Source organism: Eretmochelys imbricata, chromosome 8 (assembly GCF_965152235.1).
Source record: "Eretmochelys imbricata isolate rEreImb1 chromosome 8, rEreImb1.hap1, whole genome shotgun sequence".
Classification (NCBI taxonomy): Eukaryota; Metazoa; Chordata; order Testudines; family Cheloniidae; genus Eretmochelys; species Eretmochelys imbricata.
In genome coordinates this window covers 6,184,431-6,204,219 of record NC_135579.1, presented here as the reverse complement: position 1 = coordinate 6,204,219, position 19,789 = coordinate 6,184,431, and positions in this window count along the sequence as shown.

Genomic DNA, 19,789 nt, shown 5'->3' with positions numbered 1-19,789 from the left:
TCATTTTGAGAGATTCATGATAGAGCCAAATATTTGCTAGGGACTAAGATGGAAGACTCATCTAAACTCATTTTCACTCATAACCTGAGTCAGGATTTGAACTCAGGCCTCCAAACATGACAGTAACCCACAGCACTATCACACCTCCAGCTCTGTGGCATAACATGGCTCTGTCTTTACATGGATGGTGAGGATAAGTCCTGAGTGTGTGATAACACCACTCACTACTGCTTCACTAGCAATCCAATCAAAGAGGGCTTGGCTACTGACTTCACTTCCCCTACTATCCCTCTTCTATCCAGATACCAGGCTGAAATATACAGCCAGCCCTTGACTTTTCAAGGGTTATGTTATTCTGAAAGATCTCCGTCAGGCTGTGATCCTTCCAGTCTGAGGGGCTGGCTCGGAGCCCTCCGTGAGGCCATACAACACTGGCAATAAATCACCATCTGTAACATGCGAAACAGTCTGTGGTTCGACCACAAATGTTTTTGCCTTGTTGACAGACAATTTCCATTGATCCCCTGTATGCAGAGGAACCCATGAGCAGACTCTTTGCCAATGCAAACTGGTTTATCTCCATAAAGGTCAATGAAGCTGTGCCGACTCACCCAGCTGACAATCGGATCCTTACCATGTACCCTTAGAGGGCTGCCCATAGGTGCTGGAACTAGAGGTGCTGGGGCTGTGGCAGCCACCCCATGGTGTGAAGTGGTTTCCATCATATACAGGATTTACAGTTTGGTTCAGTGGCTTTCAGCACAAATTGTTCCAGCACCTATGGGGCCGTGGGCCTCTCCGTCACAGCCCCATTGCAGTTCTTCAGAGCAGCGGTGATACCTCACAGTCCTGTGCGTGAGGCCATGTGGGAAGGGCCACAGGACTGAGAATAAAAAGGACGGACTCTCCCATTCACAAATCCACCAGTACAAGGAGCGCTTCCTTCCTTCAGCTTTGGAAGAATTTCCCTAGCGACTTAGTTCAAGAGCAAATGGAGTGACTGTCTCACTCGGCAGCCCATGAGTGGGCGGTATATAAGGCAGGGCATATATAAATAAATACAACACTTAGGGACCGCTTTAGGAATGTCATTGGATAGATCAGCCTCTGATTGACATGAGTCTGAACACTAGATGTCTTGCATACACCATGGAACCGTCCCAGAGTAAATCATCACTGCTCAGAATGGTTTATGCTTGTCTGGTGAGGACCCATAATCCTGTACATAAGAAAGAGATCAGAAATAGTAAATGCAGAACAGACAGGACTCTTGCTTATCCCAGGGAATGTTTGCACAGCCCAGGCCTCTTTGCACAGCAAGAGTGTGTCATTAGCTCCTGGCTGCGGGTTGTTTCCCCCTTCGCCTCATTTATAAGAAACTTAGCGGGCTGGGCAAGGAGATTGGCCGGACTTGTGAGAAAGCACACGGCTGCCCAATGCTCACATCACACGATTGCATGTGCTGTCATCATGGGGACGGATGAACCCATGCTAGCCAGTCAGCTGGATGCTCGTATGGCTGGTACAAGGGGAACTGGCACGGCAGCATAATCACAGCAATTAAATTAAGGGGTGGGACAGAGCTACTAATCCACTTAGCCCATCCAGCTACCACTGCAAGATATTTTCTAGTGCTCGGTCCAGTCTAGTGAGAGCCTGAGGGAAACCATTGCTCTGCAAATAGCCTTGGGGCGGCATGCCAAGCATTAGGTTTTAAATTCTAATCAGAACATGGATAGCGAGCGGGGCTGCTGATTAGTTAGAGAGCGATGCAGCAAAATGAGCAGATGTTACTGCAACACCATAGGTTTTCCAGTGGCGTGCCAGGGGCTTGGGAGATGGGAGGGAGGAATCCAACGGTGCATGACTGTGTGGTGAATCATGATCTTTGGAGAGACTTGTTTCTGCTGCTCAGACCCAGCTCCTCATTACTGCGGGATAGTTCACTTTTTCCATGGGGGGAGAGTCACAGCCCACATTCCTCGCTATGCATTCTACCCTGTAGCAGGGCAGATCTCTCATTTCCCCTGTCCTCTCCTCACAGACATGAAACATGGACATGTTTGAATGAGAAGGCTGTCTCGTCTCTCTCTCTCTCTCTCTCAAACACACACACACCTTCTCCACCATCTCCTTCAACTGCACCTCCTCTCCCAGTCGAGAGTTTTGTGGAGCAGCAATTTGGGGGGAAGTTGGACCCATGTCTTCTGGAACACAGCAGATCTCAGAGCGACGCTGGCATAAGACCCCCTCTGCGCCCACATGTTCAGCTCTAACTTCCTCTCGGCTTCATCCAGAGCCGGGTCTCAAATATAGCCAGCCATTAAACTCCTCCCTGCCATTGGGTAGAGACTGAGGTATCAGCCTCCCTTTCCAGGCAGTTATGGACCTAGCTGTCTGCTGACATAACTCCACTGATTTCACTGGAGTCACCCAGCGGGCAGTCAGGCCTGCAGACCTTTCGCAGGTCCTGTTCCTGGTAGGCAAATATACTGTAAACAGAGGCTCCAACCCCTAAACTCTTCTGTGCAGCCTATAGACCAGACGGTGCTGCCCCCTGAGTGCCCACATCATGGCTGTGCGCTGCCCCCTGATTCATCTGCACAGGTTAGACATACTGCAGACTCTTGTGTGGGGTGGGGGGAGCATCTCTGGGAGAATTTTGATAGCCCCCCCACCCCAACTATGCTTCAGGCAGGGAACAGGTGAAATCTTGATTTCTGTCCCTCCCGCCATGTACTGTCTAGTGCAGCTGTGCTGATGCGCCAACAGATATATGCTGAGCCAGGCATAGGGCTGGGGGAGGGCCTATCCCAGCCGAGACAGGAACTGGGAGTCACAGTCTGCTTCCTGGCACGCTCCCAGGGCCGCGCGACCAGCTGCGACCCCTTGCTCAGAGCAAAACCCTGGTCAGACTCTGGGCTAGCACCACTCTCTCCCCTCCATGCCGCTGGCCTTTAAAATGGGTGACGAAGGCTCAGTGTGAGGGACCCAACAAACAGGGCAACGCCTGGGCAGCCCCTTCACCTGGCCCAGATTGGCCTGAGAGCCCTTCCAGGCTCCTCTGTGGACGCACGTACCGTACGGCCAGCATTTGAAAGCTATGACTTGGAGGCGATAAACAGGATACTCATTGAACGCCCTTGACGTGCATTGGACTAGGAGAGGTGTCTGGATGGAGTGGGGATAATGATATCTGCTGTGCCTGGATAAATAGGACCTGCCCTTCTAAAAGGGAGGGTTGATGTACACACCAGGGTGGGGGCCATGCCTCCTCATAACATCCAAACATTGGCCACCCGGCCTCTGCCGGCCAAAGCGGCAGGAATAACAAGTAGGAACAGTTTAAGCTACAGAGTCTCTTGTTCTTGTGCTGGGCAGGCGTGTGCCTGACAGTTAATTGCTTGTCCTAGGGACAGCGGGTGCATGCTGTGACCAATCCTCACGGGTGAAAAATGGCAGGTGGCGCGTGTAATGAGAGGAGATGCCCTGCAGGATGGGGAGAAAGGCGGGCGATATTGAGGTGACGAGAGAGTGGTGTCCAGGAGAAACAATCAAGCCAACGGCTTTGGGACCTTGCAAATTTTGTGTCGGGAAGGGCGAGTCTTTGAAAAGACCAGCCCAGGAGAGAAGGAGCAGTATGTACCCACTCCTGAAAGATGCTGCTCCCAGGTGGTGCTGAGCTCTCAATTCCCATTGAAGTCAATGGAAGCTGAGGTTGCTCAGCACCTTGCAGGACTGGTCCCTATGGGAGACACCACACATGTGTTGTGGCCTCTTGTTGCTTCCCCTTAGGAGTCCAGCTAGTCACAAGAACGGGGCCAAAAGTGCCTGTGTGAGCTTTCCTGCCAGGAGGACAGTGTCCTGAAGTGAGGGATGTAGCTGCTTAGGAAGGAGCTGGTGAAAGAGCAAAGGCCTCCAGACGAAGGCTGTTGGCTGGACCCATGACACCGACCCCCCTTTGATTCACTTAGGTCTCCATGTTGCAGATTCCACAGTGACCTTTACAGCCAAAGGCCAAGATTTGCCAAAGTTTCTGTTGCGCTTGGGTGCCTCCATTTTGGGGGCTACCACTTGAGAGCCCTTAAAGGGGCCAGATTCTCAGAGGGCAGGTGCTCTGCACTTACTGAAGATCAGGCTCTATTTAAGGCCTCTCAGTATGCTCCCCCCAAAAAAACCAACCAAACAAAAACCCACCCACCCACCTCCCAAAAAACCAGCAGCAACCCCAAATTACTCGAGACTTTTGGAAATCTTGGCCTAGGCTTGGAAGTTCTGGTTTCTTGTGGTGCTAATGGAGAAGTTTGCTGCTTTGAACCAGAACAAAACAGAACAGAAAACCTGTGTTGGGGCCTGTGCATTGCTGAAGACAAATGAGACTAGAGGCAGCTGTTCGGAGGATGTTGGGTGCGTGATTTTACATGAAAATGAAACAGAAGCCTGGAAAATATAATAATTCCCTTGTGGTGGCTGGAAGGCGGGACTTTATTGTCCTTTTAATAACACTCAGCTTCAGTGAACGCTTGTTAAATGCTCCCCCCTCTCGCCTCAGCCTGTGAGTAGTTTAGCGACTGGATTGCACTGGGTGTCTCCTGTGTGAATTGTCCCCCACCCTCCCTCCTTCCTGTGTTTGCCAGCTGTACAAAATGGCTGCCCTGCAGCTGGGGACGGTGCATGTCCATATCCTGCCCAAGGGGCGTGGTTCTGCAGACGTGGTTGTGTACGCTGGGAGATACAGTTTAAGGGATCCCAGGAGGCCACGTCCCCACTGGCATCACTCACCGTCAAGCTGTTATGAGTGTGCACGGAAGGGTAACCAGTCTGTGCGTGAGCAGTAACGTTGGCTCATCCCCAGACACAGGCTCTGCAGCATGGTACACAGATTCGGGCGTGTGTGTGTGTGTTTTTACAAGACATACCACAGACACACTGGCAGAGGGTGTTTTTATATCTGTGCATTATGTGAGTAGAATTTGTGTTGCTTATGTTACCGGTTTGGGCAAGTACGTGCTTAACCCTCTCTGTGGCTAAGCAGAATTTCCATCTTTAGGGCTGTCACACCAACATCTTTGGCCAATTAAAAGTGCTGAAAAAAACCTGAGATACACAGAGCAAAACATCCTGCTTCCAAACTCAAATGGCTCCACAAGTGGACAGCAACTGATTGATTTTGGTCAAACAAGCTCAGCATATGTGGCAGGGCCCCACATCCCTGTTTAGAAGAAAGAGACTGAACACATTGTAAACACAGCACAAGCTGATCCCGCGGAATGGTTAAAAAGGACCCCAGGCATCCTTGGAAAGCCATCGGCCCCTGGCTGAGTGTTTCCTCTCAGGCATAAAGCAGTCGGGTTGATGCAGAGAGCTGCTGCGTGCTCATAGCTGCAATCGAATTGCGAATGCTCAGTATCTCTCAGGAACAGACCAAAAACCAATAGAGTAAGCAGGAAAGCCCCGGCGTCCCTGTCCCATGTATCTTCAAGCTCTCTCGGGCTCTTCTCAATACTGTTATGAGCCATTATAAAATCTCTGGCTAGGCCAGTGATTCACGTTGACTTTCTAGTGGGGAGAGAAAAGGGCGAAGAATTTGATGTGCATAAGAGTTCTTGTGCCTTTGGCAATCCATTGTTGTATGCAGTGTAGTTGTAATGGTGTCAGCCCCAGGGTATTAGAAAGACAAGGTGAGATATAATATCTTTTACTGGACCAATTTCTGTTGGTGAGAGAGACAAGCTTGACATTACCTCACCTGCCTTGTCTTCGGCCACCCAGATATTTATGACCATGCATAAATATTTCATTCCATGCATGGAATAATCAACCAAGAGACTACTTGCTTAATCCGAGTGGATTTAATTTGATAAGATTTCTTTGATAGGAAGGCTAAAGAAATCTGAAAGCACAGAAACATGGAAACTTAGTCTGGTTAAAAATATAATAACCCAATAGAATATATTAACACACATGAAATACTTCAGCTCCTTTACTATGGAGACCGCAACATTGGTTTTTAAGTCATTGATGATGCAGAAAGGAACCCATTGAGTACTGGGTTAATGCACCAGCTCTTCGCTACTGCAATGAAATGTGTTTGGGTGGGTCTCAGACTAGCCCCTCCAGCAGCAGTTGTTTGCTCATATGTATCGGCAACCACCAGAGTGTGGCACGATTTGGCAAGACTGGTGCTCTGTCCATGAGATGCTTGGGACGGATAGAACAGGGGCTGTCGCATGCCTCGGGACAGAGGTGCCTCAGCAAAGCTGAATGTGTTTGTGTGGCCAGAACTGAAATAGCAAGGGTGCTGCAGGACTCAGCGGCACTGGTAGAGCTGTGTGAGTGGAAGTTTGCCCCATGACTGTCCATGCCGTGCCTGCCTCTAACTAACTCTGTGATCCTTCAGTTTTAAGATTGCTAAAATTAACCATATTACACACTGAAATTAGTTCTTTGCCACTGGCATTGTCTCTCCTTGAAGCATCACTAAAATTAGGGTGACCAGATGTCCCAATTTTATAGGGACAGTCCCGATTTTGCAGTCTTTTTCTTATATAGGCGCCTATTACCCCCCCACCCCGTCCCAATTTTTCACTGTCTGGTCACCCTACTATAACCCATGACTCACGCCCTCGGCGGAGACCCTCCCTGAACTGATCACAGCTGGAGAAGTGCAGCTGTTTAAATAAAGTGTGTGGGGGGGGAGAAAATCCACTATGAGCCTGGCAAACATTCCGCCTCCATTGATCAGCATGTGAGGTGAAACTGGAGTGAGTCGTTAGCCCAGGTCCCAGGAGCCTGGTGAATTACCAGCAGAAGGAAATGCCCAAAGATCAATAGTAGTGGCTTCCCATTCCCCACCAGGAGTCACTGTCACTGCGTCTTTACCCATCACCATTTGCCAGTCCAATCTGGAAAGAAATCAGATTAGAAGTGGGTCTGAACCAACCCACCTGCATCCAAAGAGCCCAGAGCTTTGGGGAAATTTGGAGCTAACTCCAAACTATGTGGCCTGGGTCCAGATCCCAAGTCACAGGACAAAGACTCCCCCCATGGTGAGCTCTCTTCCTGGCCCTGCAGGGATGGCTGCCCTCGCCCTGAAATTCAGTCTGGCAGCTGTTAATGCCTTGAATACAAGTGCTGACTCTCCGAGCTGTCCGCCCCCTGGCTCCCCACAATAAGGAGCTGCCGGGCCGGAGTTCAGCAGACAGGGGCTGCTTGCAAGTTATTTTTTTGTTTGTTTGTTTAAAATATCGGGTCCAAAGGGAGTTTTAGAAATACGGTTTTGACATTACGCTTTTGTAACAACAGGTTAAAAAGTCTCATCTGTAGAGTGGGAGCCTTCACTAGCCAATCAGAATCATCCGGTCCTAGTGTTTGTTCCTGTTCATTAGCATCAACTCCTCATCAGCTGAAGAATTTTTTTTTCTTGACTTGAGAGGTGGAAAATTTTGGCGGTGGGGGGGGAGAGAAACACGTTGGTGATGTTTCTTCCCCCCCACCCCCCACATCCCCAGTTCCCATAAGGAGCAACCCCTCTGCTGCTTCTCTGGTCCAGCCCAGCCCCAAGAAACCTGCCTCATTCCCTCACTTGTATTAACCTGCCTGCCTGAGCCATGCTCTGAGTGCGAGAGAGAATTTGTAACTGGGATTGGAATCCCAGCTAACTCTGCTGGTGTATCACTGGGGAGAAGGCACATCGCTAAAGAGGTAGGAACATACCAACTCAGCCTCAGAGGCTGGATGGTAGAGTCCTAATCTGCTGGGTTACACCCGTGTAAAACAGATGTAAGATCAGAATCAGGCCCTAGCTCTAAAGCAGGGCAGGTGCTCAAATCTAGGCAGTTTACGACCCTCTTCTAGAGAAGTTTCCCTTTCTCACACACACACAGACCTATCCAGAGACTAACTAGGCATCCTTTCCCCTCCCAAATGAGCTGAGGGTTGGGCAATTGTGTTGGCTTGCTGGGATATGCCACAAGCTACCTGGCCCATGCTACCCTGTTCCAAGTGAACTTTACAGAGAGAAGATCCCAGCCAGCCAGCTCTCTGCAGTGTGTCCATCTTTACTGTGACATTAGTGATCTCAAGTTGCCGCTCCAACTTGTCGCCTTCCAGGGAATTAAAAATTGAGGGGTTTAGTGAAGAATCTGGGAAGGAGTTTGTTTTTCTGCTGGATGGCAAGTCAGAGATTAACCACTTTTCTGCCTTTGCCTGCCCCAAATCTCTCCTAGTTTAATGTAGTTCAATAGAGTTACAAAGCACATCCCCATTTTTCCCCCAGCTCTAGTCTCCCTGTTCCTAGCATTCCAGTCCTGGCACGCATGGGAGAGGGAGAGAGAGATTTCATCTCTCTGCATGTGCCTAGCGATAACTTGCATCTGGAATGAAAGCAGATCCCTATGATCACAGGCTGACGTGTCAGGGGGTTGACTCCCAGCCTCTTTCTGCTCCCAAAGGCAAGTTCTACCCTGCAAACTTTCTGACAACGCGTCAGTGATAACGAGGAGCCAGCTGAGAGATCCCTGCGTGTTCCAGGCTCTGAGTCTCCCGTCCATTCTGCAGGCCATTTTTTTTCTGGCCTTGATTTTTCCATTAATCAGCAGCTCCCAGCCTATTGCCATCCTAGGCCTGGAAAGAAGAGCTGGAGAGGTTTTTTTTGCAATACACGCTAGGGACATGTTTTAAAATCACACACCCAATTCTCCCTAATTCTTTTCCACCCAGAGAAAATAGATGATTCTCTAGTAGGGCCTGCCCATGTTCTCTCTTTCTTCCGGCATCTGTCCTTTTAACACAGTCCATCCATTAACCAATGTGCTTTGTAGCCAGGCAAGAGTTTGCATCTCTGCTGCTGCTGTTTGCTGTCTTCTTTGAATGCACCCCTCTCATGCTATGTAATAAGAGCTTGGTTTTCAGAGGGGCTGAGCGGCACACACTGTTCCCATGGACACTCTGAGCCCCGGTGGATACCTGCCCCAGTGGAGATGCTGACATCTTGTTGTGTAGATGGTGTAGGTCTCAGTGATGGGACAGAGAAGGGAAGCAGCTACAGGGGCAGGAGGAGTTGGCAAGACTTGGTGCTGAAGATTGGAGAAGCCAGACAGGGTGGGAAGGGCCAGGTCCCTAATTTAAGACAGCCATATACAGCAGTGGACAGGTGTCCACTTCTCCATTACCTTGCTGGAGACCAAAGATCCAGTGGGTCACAGAGTCTGAACTGCCGTCTTCTGGCCAGGACTGAGGGCTGTGGGCAGGACGGTGCAGCTTGGGGTGGTGCAATTGATATCACTGAACCTGCCCTGTGCCGAGCTTCACTCTCCAGGATGTTCAGTCTATCACCTCTTACCCTCACTACGCAAACAACCCAAGGCGGGCTGGGTTGCCCCTTCAAAAGCAATTGACCTCCCCCAAGAAAACCCACCCTCGCCTCTGTCAGCTGTGTGTCTGCTTTCCTTAGCTTCTCCCCAGCAGCTGAATTAAGAAACCAAACGGAGAGGAAACCATGAAGTAATAACAGTGGCACTGTGAAAGGAGCCCCAGACTTGTCCAGGACGGGCCTGACACAAGCATTCATCCCACTGAATACGGCCCTGGAAATTAGCTTTTTCCCACTGATCCCCCTTCTTCGTTATCTTTTGGCTGCAGCTCGGAGGGCACAGGTGTTTTAATACCGGACCTGGGGACAACGTAAATAAGGGGAAATTACGTTAATTCCAACATATTTCCAGGAATTTTATCCATAAAAGAGAAACTTCAACCTCGTTTTTCGCTTGTAGAATAAAGCTAGTGTGGTGGAGTTAGGGGCTGTGGGACAATACAATGGCATGGAAGGCCAGCCTAAACCCCACTCACCTGCTTACTAGTCTTTTATCAGGCAGCAACCCAATGAAATGGCGTTAGCCTCTCTCTGTATGTTGGTAACACGGCCCAGCCTTGCAGCTATTGCCAGACACCAGGTAAGAGAGACCACTCCCTGCAGAGCACTGTTTCTCAGCCCCTCGTGTGCTGCCACAGACAAGGCCATTTAAGACTTGGATCCTTTTTAAAAAGGTGCCTGTGTTAATAAGCCCAGCTGCTATTAGTAGCCCAGAGAAGGACTTTGGAAAGCCTATGGGGCTGGATCCTGGTCCAGTCCATGCTAAGGTTCCTTTGTGCCAGTAGAAAGGCTGCCCTAAATTGGCATCTCAAGATGCCCTCAGCATGGGGGATTCCTTGGCTGCCATAAAGCAGGGGGAGCTAGCTCTACACCCCCCAGCTTGGGTGGGTACTGGGGGTAAGAAAGGGCATGATGGTTTTTCTGGATGAGTCTCATCTGAGTTGTTTGAGAATACAGCAGACCCCTCCAGCCAAACATGGGCTGTGTTGAAAAAACACCAGATGAAAGTCTGGGGCCCCCTCTCCCCTGCCCCAACAACATCCCACTTCCTTCATTCCACTGTGGGAAGGAAATCACAGGGCAATAAGCTGCCAAGATCCCTGTAGGCATGAATTTTGACAGTGAGGCCAGAGAGCTGAATGAATGATTATTATCCTGCAAGGAGAGGAAACCGTAGAAAGCTCTTTGGGGAAGGGGGCATCTTTTTGGTCTGCATTTGTACTGCGCCTAGCGCAATAGGTTCCAGGTGCTCCTAGGTGCTACCACAATACCAATGAATAATAGCTGGCTTTGCCTGTTCTGCACTTTCCCAATGGCTAGTGCCCCCCCCCCCCAAGGGATTACAGTGAGAAACACCAGGAAAGGTCCTTAAATCTGCCTGCATCTGTTCCCTGACTGCAGGACAATCTCATTTCCCGACACTCCTGCTACGTGTTTCACTTTCACAAGAGACACAAGTGTAACAAACAGAGAATCCCCCTGAGACTGAAAGACTTGCAAGAACGCTTACAGCTAGTACCTGGCACGAGTCGATCAGGGCTCGTCTACCTAGGCCTGGCTTGACATGAGTCATTGGATGTGGGGGAGAGAGGATTAAGGAGGTAAATGGATCACCAGGGTGGAAACAGACTGTCTGTACTAAAATAAGCATTTTTCTGTCCTAAAATTTTCCACCCTTGGTGCCATAGAGTTCAGCTTCCCCCATAGCAGAAGGGATTAAAAAAATGGTAGTACCTTTCCAAGCTCTGCCTATAAAATAAGCCCCACCTGCTGGAGACGCTGCTCAGGGTAGGTTATGTAGATGTTTAAAATATGATCACACAGGCTCTCTGGGCTTCGGAGGGCTTGCCTTGTGAGGTGAGATGGATGGGGCTGTTCACTCCTCTCAGAGCCAGGCCCTTGTTTCAGGCTCTCTGCAGGCAGACATGACTGCATTGGTTACACTCCCTTCACATTTTCAAGATTTTTTTTGGAGCCATGGCAACTGGAGACTGGCTTGGTTTTTGTAAGTGAAAGGTGAGATCCTGCTGCACAGGATGGCACTTGGGAGAGGTGCTAGTGTGCTCCTGCACCCTATGGTAGCAAGCCTGAGAAAGGAACCTCATTAATGGGGGTAAAGGGCTGGCAGGAAGGCAGGATTTAGGCATATATGCATCTTGCAGGTTTTCGGGGCATTTTAAAAATGATTCACCAAGATCCAAAGAAATTGCTCATCTAGGATCCCAGAACATCAATCCAGCAGTGCCTGATGCTTCAGAGAAAGGTGAAAAGCCCCATCATGTCTCTGGCCAGAAATGCAATGATGCCCATGAGGGGAAAAGGCCTCCGGTTTCCTGTGGCAATCAGCTGATGGCCTGAAACCTGAGATTTCACTGTTCCCATTTTAGCACTTATTAGCCCAAGCTCTTGCTTTTGTTTCAGAGCTGAAAGCCAGCCGGGCTGGAATGCAGGCAGGAGAGGCCCAACTGTGCCCTCCCAAAACAAACAGAAGATAAGAACTGCTCAGCTCAGGGAATTGTTTTCATTCTCCTCTGTCTGGCTCCAGCTAATAGAAAAGTGATTGAGTGGTCACACTTTGCACTCACTTTGCAATCTCTTTGCTTTACTCAGCTCCCGGAAAGGTGGATGTGAAGATCACAGTTTTTCAATATTGGGAAAACCAGGCCCAGAGAGCGTCAGTGACTTACCTAAAGTCACAGATCACGTGAGTGAGAGAGCCGGAAAGAGCACACAGAAATCCTGATTCCCAGCCCAGTGCTCTCACTCTGAGCGAAGCTCCCTTGGATGATTTAAATGCTTCGAAAGGCCTTTTTAGTTAATAATAAAAGTTCTTTTAGAAAATCCTCCCTTTCTCTGGTGTTAGAGAGGAGACCTGCAGAGAAGATTCTGACATGAGATGACCCTGCAGTTACAGACTGGATGCCCCTGTTAGTAAAAAGACAGCTAGCAAAGTTATTTGTATGGTCCCCACTACTGTAGCACTCTTGAATACTGCATCATTGTTAATATATTTATCTCTACAACCCTCCTGAGGGAAGTGGAGCACAGGAGAGAGATTACTCACCGAAGGCTAGCCAGCAAAGCAGCGACAGAGCCAGGAATTAAACCCAGGTCTCCTGAGACCCACTCTACTGTCATATCCACCAGACCACACTGCTGTCTATGGTTCTTGACCTCCATTCCTATAGAGACAGCATTTAATGTATTATTATTATTATTTATTATTATATCAAAGACAAAGTGGGTTCTGCAATTTGTTTGGAGCGAGGCAAGATTTGTGGTCACGCTAATCTCTTGTGGAAGTGAGTTCCACAGGTCAGGACCAGCTACCAAAGGAGCTCTCATTCCTGCATTCATTAGCCTCACCTTTGTTGTTAACAGCACCGTTCCTCCTGTCCTGGTGGTACAAACAGAAGGGGTCTTTTAGGTGAGCCATGCTGGCCCCTTAGATGGTTTTGAGGATTAGCACCATGACCTTGAATTTGACTCCCTGTTCCGTGCAGCGAGCTGAGTGCCAGGGTGAAGAGCTCTGAGTGGTGTGTATCATTTATTAGATGGGCTACCACATTCTGAACCAATCGGCGCTTTTGTCAGTATCCTAAAAATAACCTACTGCCACATAGAAGCCTGGAGATCCCGGATGCCAGGATCACTGTGGGCACGTCTGTATCTGTAGCCTCCTGACCAGCCCTAGGGTGAAGAAGGTCTTTTTAGCAGCCATGGGTAGCTATTTGAGGAACCACTAGCAATGATGGGTCCTGAAGGACCCCAGGGCCATGGACCATTCTGATGATCAAAGGCCAGATGCCCTCAGCGGAGGGTGATCTTGGATTGGTGGCAAGTTTTCTAGCAATTTTGCCCCACGTCTCTTTTGGCTAGGTTTGACTTCAGCCATTTGCTCTGCATGCAGGTGCTGATATCTCCCAAACTCTATGGTTTGGAAAAGTCTATTAATATTATCTCATACCCTTTATTCATGCAAAATATGTAAAGGGAAAACAATGCAACACGGCCATATCTAAAAGCAGGGCATATTTATTTATTTCTGGCTATTATCTTGAGGCACCAATCATCTTAGCCGTAACAATAACATACTGTACAGTGTCTCCAAGCTATCTGTATGGAGAACCTTGATAACAAAGACCTCTTTTCACTTAGGGAGGTTGAAATTTACATCTCACTTGGTTCCTGTCATTTTCAAGGCTCTCAGAGCCGCTCCGCACAGCCCAATCCCGAGCAATCTGTGCTGTTATCCTCTGCTCTGCACTAGTCACTGTCTGTGTTAAGGCTGCAGTCAGGTCGCCCAGGTTTTTTAACACATTTCTGACCAAATCAACGGAATGATTCTGACAATAGCTGCACGCTTTGTTAGTGTCGTACGTGATGGATTAAACAAGCGACTCCTGTTTTGATTACTGGGCATTGTTCACCTAATCCCAGCCTGCATGATGTTGACAACAGGCTTTATGGGCCGAACTCTGCCCTAAGAGGCCTGTGGATGGCTAAATGGGACTTCAGTAAGAGCCGCACAAGAGCAGCTGAGCAGGGAATTTAGCCCTGGGATCTAATAGGGAGGGCATAATGTCGGATGCAATAGATTCCTCTTCCTCTCTTCTTCTGCAGGGGAACAAGCTGTATTTTCCATGCATTTGTCAACTCTCTATCTGTTTAAAATATGTGACTGGATCTCGAACTCAGAGATTGTATGGAAGAGATTGTATTGCCCCGGGAATTTTAAACAGCAGGGAAGCTGGATGGTTTTGTTTTAAGCATTGCGTTGCAATATTCCACTTACCGTTGTCTAAACTTTGCCCTTAGCTACCCACCGCAGCTCCACTGACTACTATTAGGATTGCCTGGGTGGAAGGAAGGGCAAAATGTAGCCCTACTTATCCGTAGTGTCAGAGATTGTTCTAAAGCATCTTCCACACATACCGGAAAGTGCTACAGTAATGAGTGCAATGTGTATGCATATAAATGGTAACATAGGAATTGCCAGATGGGCTCAGACTCGCGATCCATTGAGTCCAGCGTCTTGTCTACAAGAAAAAAGAAAAGGAGTACTTGTGGCACCTTAGAGACTAACAAATTTATTTGAGCATGAGCTTTTGTGAGCTACAGCTCACTTCATCGGACGCATTCAGGCAGCTATAAAGGTGCAAGAAACCCTGCTGTAGGTAGCTATGGAACAGGCTATCCATAGAGAAAGTTTCTTCCTAAGTTACATTAGAGACTGTCTTGTGCCCTGAAACATAGCTAGATAGATAGTCCGTCTATGTATTGTATTGGTTGCAGCGGCGAATTTCCTTCCTAGCACAGCAGCAAAAGCTCAGCACGTTCCTTATATCCTGTGAAGCCTCCCAGAGAACTGAACCACCTCTGTGAGTCAGGAAGAGCGGGATGCTTGGCAGAGCGTCCAAGGCTTTCGTGCCATTCATTTCTATTGATCATTCATGAGAGACGTCTCCCAAGCTGCTATCCACTGCCACCCGACATGCCACTTCCTGCGGCAGCTGCCTGGCCGTGAAAGCAGCCACGCTAATCAGCACCTGTGGAGTCAGATTCATTCTCTGTCAGACCAAGGACCAAAGAAGTACGGGGCTTTTACAAACGTATCCCGCCACAAGAGCTACATTTCTGCATCTCATTTTGACTTTGTTTTCTTTCCCTCCCCATCTGCTCTCAGCAAAATGGTTGAATAGCTTCAGTTTCCACAGTGGGAACCCGAAGCCAAGCCCTGAGCTAGACCAGGCCAAATTGCCAGAGAAAAGAGAAGCAAAACAACAGCTCTTCACGGTGCTTCTACATTCCACAGCGGCTGGGAGACGTGATTTCTGCTCTTTATTTTTAACTTGGCCCTGACCACCTTTCCTAAGCCTTTTATAGAGTCATTCTGAAATAAAATATTTGCACACTGGCTTCACTGGTGTGTGTGTTTCCATATTCTGACACCATTAATTAAGCTTGTTTAATAGATGTTCTTTTACTGATTTTAGCATCTGTTTGGGGGTGGGCCTGTAAGAGATGTTTGCGAAGTTGTGTCCTTGTTCCCCTCTTGTGCTACCATTCATAGCACAGAAAGCTGCCTGGAACGGTCAGAAGACAGTGCATTGGCATGGGCATCTTGGTATGCCGGCAATCTCATCTGGGATTCGTGTGAGCATCAGGTGCAGAGAGATAACTGACCAGGTCAGCATGATAAGGACATAAGAACATAAGAATGGCCCTACTGGGTCAGACCAAAGGTCCATCTAGCCCAGTATCCTGTCTTCTGACACTGACCAGTGCCAGGTGTCCCAGAGGGAATGAACAGAACAGGGAATCATCAAGTGATCCATCCCCTGTCGCTCATTCCTAGTTTCTGGCAAACAGAGGCTAGGGACACCATTTCTGCCCCATCCTGGCTAACAGCCATTGATGGACCAATCCTCCATGAATTTGTCTAGTTCTTTTTTGAACGCTGTTATAGTCTTGGCCTTCACAACATCCTCTGGCAAGGAGTTCCACAGGTTGACTGTGCCTTGTGTGAAGAAATACTTCCTTTTATTTGTTTGATGGCAGGTAGAGAATATTCTGAGCCTGGTCCTGTCCTTGGATTGGCTCTTTGTACTCCTCCTTCTCTTAAGCCCTGGGTTCCCCCTTGTAGGAATGGGCGAACCTGAAGGCTGTGAAGTTCAGGTTCAGGTCAGAGAGGCAGCCAAAAGTTTTCCAGCCAGTTTCCCTGTTTGAACCCCTCCACCTGGATCTTCCACCGAGGGAACATGGACGTGTGTTTTGTCATGTTTTGTAGAGCAACCTGGACTGGTGTTTATAAATTATGACAATAGCCAGCAGAGGGAAACACGTGCCTCTGACTGCACATCTGTCCTGGCTGAACACTGCTCCAGTTCCAGAGGCAACTTGCCAGAGTACTGCTATACATGGCAATGCTGAAGCAAAGTGGAGAGGTGGGGGGGTTTGCGTGTTTGCCTGCATGTTGAGCATCACCCACCATGGTTGCTCCGGAGCAGCACTAGGGGGGCGGAGCTGTGAGGACAAACTGGAAGGTGTGAGCCTGCCTGTGTGTCGCACTGAGCATGTTGTTTTATAGCATAAATTTAAAAGTGAAATTTTAATAGGCAAATGCCAGAAAATCCCCTGTCTCAGTTTAATGAATCCCGCATTGTAAAAGGCTGACACTCATTGCCCTTCACACCACGTGCCAGTTGGATTGTTACCAAAGGAAGAAAGCCTGAGATTCCCATAAGCCAAACCATTGCTCCTCTTTCAACAAGATCATTAAGAGTTTACAGTTTGCCCCATGTTTTCACTTCCAGACCTATCAGAAGGACCATTTGTCTGTGTGTCTCCTTCCTTTGCTTTACACAGAGGGCAATGTTATTTTGGAAACTCTCTCATTTCCTGCCTGTTCCACATGATCTAACTGCTCCTTGCCCTACACCAGACCCACAATGTCGCTTGTTAATTACAAAGAGTGGAAAATCCCAGTGTTCCTTAAACGGTTACAGAATAGCCAGTGAGGCTGGCTTTTGCCAATGCACGACTGAGCCCCGCACACATTTCCATCAAACAAAAACAAATTCTTGTTTTAAGACTGAAAGGTAAAAGGTTATCCACCCGCTGACGCCAGGATGATCATAGTGTATCTTTAGACTACGCTTTTGGGGAAGGACAGGTATTGCATGAGCAATCCCGGGAATCCCTAGAGTAGTGGGTTATAAAATACAGTGGTTTGCTGGTAACTGAGACAGCGAGAAAACTAAGTTCCCACAAAGGCTTATTATCTTATCAGAAAGGACGCAAGGCGGCGAGGAAGAGGGTGTCCTTGTGGTTGTTGTGAGGACTGGATGAAATGCTCTGTCCCTTTGATAAGCTTGCAAGGTTGTGGGACCCCGGGAGCTGTCCCATTGTCCTGCAGGGCCAAGGCTCTGCTCGGGGTAGGGGTGTGCAGCGAACCAGGCTTGCGCTTCTCGCTCTGCTCTCACATAAACATTAATCCTGCTGAATTCTTTGGGGATTTTACATGAACATGCTCGGAATGCCACCATGCTGCAGCGTGAGTTAACGGCCACCTGGTACGAGCCGCTCTGTGCTGGGGGGAAGGCCTGCTGGGCAGCACGCCCCCTCTGGGGCAGAAGGGGTTATGGAACAACGAGCCCTCCGAGTTCTGCTCCCTGGAGGCAGGAGGAGAGGGAGGCAGCGAGCAAGCAGTGGGAGGATCTATCCCTTTGCTCCTCCACCGGCGAAGGGCACATATTGCAGCGAAGGGACTGTGAGAGTGGGGGCTGTGCAGCCCCATGCCCCCTCTCAGCCACAGCTAGGCAAAGAACAGGTTACGCCTTGCCTGACTTGCTCGTCACACAGCCCCTTGGCGCAGGCTACACGCGGGGCCAGGGAAAGACCCAGCGCCTGGCAGGATCTGAAGTGCATGGGAAGTGAGCAACGGATGCCTGTCCAGTTCCAACCAGCCAGGAGCACACACCACCATTGGCAGGGTCTGTTCTCGCTGGGCACAAACACCCCACTCCTCTCTCTTGGGCCCTCCAGTGGTGTAGGAGGGGTGACAGCCCTGGGGAGAATGTACTGCCTCTGCCCGCTCTGCGCCTACCCAGGCACGAGAAGACGCCAACCTCCGGTGCCAGCTAAGTTTAACACAGAAAAGCACGTCGCTGTGCAACGCAATCCCACCCACCAAAGGGCTGGGAGGGTTTGTCTCCATAGCAAGCTGCTGTTACCGGCATCTCCACTGGCACAGAGGCTGCTGCTGGAAGCCACCAGGCTGAGCGCAGCAGGAAAGTTATAGAGGCCGTAATGACAGGGTTTTGTTCTCCTTACGAGATAATAGCAGGGGGAAGAGAGCAGGGTCCGAGGATAACCGTCGCCTGCTACCAGACACATCCAGTGGCATTTATCAAACTCCAAAGCAGATAGGGGCCAGGGACGGGCATCAGCCCCGGGACATCGGTTCACTACAGTGAATTTTATGTTAACTGCATGCAGGCACCAATGCTGAGTCCGTCATGCACCCACCGCTCCCAGCCGACGCTGGACCGATAGCGAGAAGTCTGCACCGTCTGGGGGAGTCAAGGAGTTGTTCCCAGCTTCACACACACACAGCAGCTTAACCCCAGTCCAGGCCTTATCTCCTGCCCCAAACAAGCCTACTGGCGTTTAAGGAATAAACCGGCTTCCCCTTGCCTGTGTTTTTAGCAAATGAGAGGCAGGCCTAAGGGGCAGATGTTAATGGCATCTGGGGGGATTGTGAAGTGCTGCAGAAAGCTGGGTAGTCAGAGAGCCCTTTGTATGCAGGGCACCCCAGAGTGCTCTGTAAGACAGGCCAATACTCGGTCTGACACATGTCACAGCCATGTTGTGCTCAGCCACCACTCACCCAGCCCCTCGTCCCTCTGAACCTGTTTTATCCACAGGGGGAGGCTCCCACTTCATTTCCAGTTAACTGGAGGTGCTCTGCACCTGGCTTCCGTGTACGTCTGCAAATGGGGGTCCAAGGAGAGCTCCCAAGGGGCTGCCCATCTCTCCATGGGTGGAGGCTAGGCACATGGGAGCGAGTGAGGATGCTGTACCAAGCTACCAGCCACAGTGGCACATCAGGGTTCACAGAAACTGCCTCAGGTGAGCTCTGGGCAGCACTGAACCTGCCCACTGCCCCACTGGCATGGGGCACCACGCCACCAGCGCCATGGCACAGTCAAGCCCTTGCTGTGCCTTGTGCATTTTGAGATCCACTGCTGTGCCGTCGGTACTGTAGACGGGACCCATAGGTGCATGGCCCTTCTCATGGTGGGCTAGAGCTTAGGGCAAAGTTAGACGCCTCCATCCACACTGACGTTGATGGGAGCGAGGGTGCCAGCATCTCTGGGAAACACCAAGGGGAGAGGAAAACAAAGGAAGAGCTGGGGAGTGGATTCTGTGGCCAGGAGCAAAGACATGAGAGAAAATTCTCTGATTTATAATGGGAACGCCCGTGACTTTCCTCTCCAAAAGCAGCAAGGCCGCAGCGCCTGCTGGTTTGGCAGGGAGGGCTAGCTCCTTAAAGACTGCTGTTTCCACTTAACTACCACCGAGACAGAGCTGGTAGCTGTGCCTCCATGCCACACCGTTCCCTTCACCTTCTTGCCAAGCTAACGCCAGACTTCCCCACCCCCTCATAAAAGAAATAGCCAACGCATGTCCATTATGACTGGCTGAAAAATGAATGCCCAGCTACGCCTGCCATACCTAGGCAGGAAGGAAATCCAAAGCAAAGAACATCGAGTCAATAAATAAAGCTAGTTAACGTAAACCCAACGGTGAGGTGAAGAAACTGGGTGCGTAACGGGCAGGAAATTCCAGAAGGCTAGGTTTCACCCACTCCGTTAACGTGGCTCCAGTGCACATCCTGTGTAGTTCTTAGGA